Genomic DNA, 2,834 nt, shown 5'->3' on the forward strand with positions numbered 1-2,834 from the left:
ATTTTTTAAAATTTATTTTTGGCTTCACTGGGTCTTCAATGTCATGCATGAGCTCTCTGGTTTCAGTATGTGGGATCTTAGTTCCCCAACCAGGGATCGAACCTGCATCCCCTGCATTGGAATGTGGATTCTTAACCACTGGACCACCAGGGAAATCCCTCTCTGCTTTTTAATATGCTGTCTAGGTTGGTCGTAGCTTTTCTTCCAAGGAGCAAGCATCTTTTAATTTCATGGCTGCAGTCACCATCTGCAGTGAGTTTGGAGCCCCCAAAAATAGACACTGTCACTCTTTCAATTGTTTCCCCATCTATTTGCCATAAAGTGATGGGACCCAATGCCTTACTCTTCATTTTTTGAATGTTGAGTTCTAAGCCAGCTTTTTCACTCCCCTCTTTCACTTTCTTTTTTTTAAATGAGTAAATTTTTTTTTTTTAATTGTAGTGGTTTTTGCCATACATTGACATGAATCAGCCATGGATTTACATGTATTCCCCATCCCGATCCCCCCTCCCACCTCCCTCCCCATCCCATCCCTCTGGGTCTTCCCAGTGCACCAGCCCTGAGCACTTGTCTCATGCATCCAACCTGGGCTGGCGATCTGTTTCACCCTTGATAGTATACTTGTTTCAATGCTATTCTCTCAGAACATCCCACCCTCGCCTTCTCCCACAGAGTCCAAAAGTCTGTTCTGTACATCTGTGTCTCTTTTTCTGTTTTGCATATAGGGTTATCATTACCATCTTTCTAAATTCCATATATATGCGTTAGTATACTCTATTGGTCTTTATCTTTCTGGCTTACTTCACTCTGTATAATGGGCTCCAGTTTCATCCATCTCATTAGAACTGATTCAAATGAATTCTTTTTAACGGCTGAGTAATATTCCATGGTGTATATGTACCACAGCTTCCTTATCCACTCGTCTGCTGATGGGCATCTAGGTTGCCTCCATGAAAAATATGGAATGCTTCACGAATTTGCATGTCATCCTTGCACAGGGGCCATGCTAATCTCTGTATCATTCCAATTTTAGTATATGTGCTGCCAAAGCGAGCACTCCTCTTTCACTTTCATCAAGAGGCTTTTTAGTTCTTCTTCAATTTCTGCCTGGAGTAGGCAATGGCAACCCACTCCAGTACTCTTGTCTGGAGAATCCCATGGATGGAGGAGCCTGGTAGGCTACAGTCCATGGGGTTGCTAAGAGTTGGACACAACTGACGTGACTTAGCAGCAGCAGGACTTTCTGACATAAGGGTGGTGTCATCTGTGTATCTCAGGTTATTGATATTTCTCCCAGCAATCTTGATTCCATCTTGTGCTTCATTCAGACTGGCATTTCACATGATGTACTGTGCTTATAAATTAAATAAGCCAGGTGGCAATATACAGCCTTAATGTACTCCTTTCCCAATTTGGAACCAGTCTGTTCCATGTCCAGTTCTGACTGTTGCTTCTTGACCTGCATACAGATTTCTCAGGAGGTCTGGTATTTCTAAGGTGGTCTGGTATTCCCATCTCTTTAAGAATTTTCCACAGTTTGTTGTGATCCACACTGTCAAAGGCTTTGGCATAGTCAATAAAGCAGAGGTAGATGTTTTTCTGGAATTCTCTTGCTTTTCTGGTGATCCAATGGATGTTGGCATTTTGATCTCTGGTTCCTCTGCCATTTCTAAATCCAGCTTGACCATCTGAAAGTTCTCAGTTCATGTACTGTTGAAGTACATGGAGAATTTTGAGCATTACTTTGCTAGCGTGTGAGATGAGTGCAGTTGTGTGATAGTTTGAACATTCTTTGGCATTGCCTTTCTTTGGGATTGGAATGAAAACTGGCCTTTTCCAGTCCTGTGACCGCTGCTGAGTTTTCTAAATTTGCTGACTTATTGAGTGCAGCACTTTCACTGCATCATCTTTTAGGATTTGAAATAGCTCAATTGGAATTCCATCACTTCCACTAGCTTTGTTCATAGTGATGCTTCCTGAGGCCCACTTGACTTCACTTCTAAGGATGTTTGGCTCTAGGTGAGTAATCACACCATTGTGATTATCTGGGTCTTGAAGATCTTTTTTGTACAGTTCTTCTGTGTATTCTTGCCACCTCTTTTTAACATCTTCTGCTTCTGTTAGGTCCATACCATTTCTGTCCTTTATTGAGCCCATCTTTGCATGAAATATTCCCTTGGTATCTCTAATTTTCTTGAAGAGATCTCTAGTCTTTCCTAGTCTATTGTTTCCTCTATTTCTTTGCATTGATCACTGAGGAAGGCTTTTTTATCTCTCCTTGCTGTCCTTTGGAACTCTGCATTCAGGTGGGTATATATTTCTCCTTTGCCTTTCACTTCTCTTCTTTTCTCAGTTATTTATAAGGCCTCTTCAGACAACCATTTTGCCTTTCTGCATTTCTTTTTCTTGGGGATGGTCTGATCCCTGCCTCCTATACAATGTCATGAACCTCCATCCCTAGTTCTTCAGGCACTCTGTCTATCAGATGTAATCCCTTGAATCTATTTGTCACTTCCACTGTATAATTGTAAGGGCTTTGATTTAGGTCATACCTGAGTGGTCTAGTGGTTTTCCCTACTTTCTTCAATTTCAGTCTGAATTTGGCAATAAGGAGTTCCTGATTTGAGCCATAGTCAGCTCCCAGTCTTGTTTTTGCTAACTGTATGGAGCTTCTCCATCTTCGACTGCAAAGAATATACTCAGTCTGATTTCGGTGTTGACCATCTGGTGATGTCCATGTGTAAAGTTGTCAACAATGCAAAGTTCAACAATGCAAAACTGAAGTTACTTTTGCACCAACTTAATAAATAGTTTTTAAAATGCTAACCCTTTGC

The 2,834-nt window shown here is 41.3% G+C and overlaps 1 non-coding gene across 1 annotated transcript; it reads right to left on the minus strand.

Moving 5' to 3' along the window:
* Positions 1-953: 953 nt before the first annotated feature.
* LOC122426983 lies at positions 954-1,057 on the minus strand. The gene has a single exon (XR_006265327.1). It is a non-coding gene; the product is annotated as a U6 spliceosomal RNA (small nuclear RNA).
* Positions 1,058-2,834: the final 1,777 nt, after the last annotated feature.

Source organism: Cervus canadensis, chromosome 24 (assembly GCF_019320065.1).
Source record: "Cervus canadensis isolate Bull #8, Minnesota chromosome 24, ASM1932006v1, whole genome shotgun sequence".
NCBI lineage: Eukaryota > Metazoa > Chordata > Mammalia > Artiodactyla > Cervidae > Cervus > Cervus canadensis.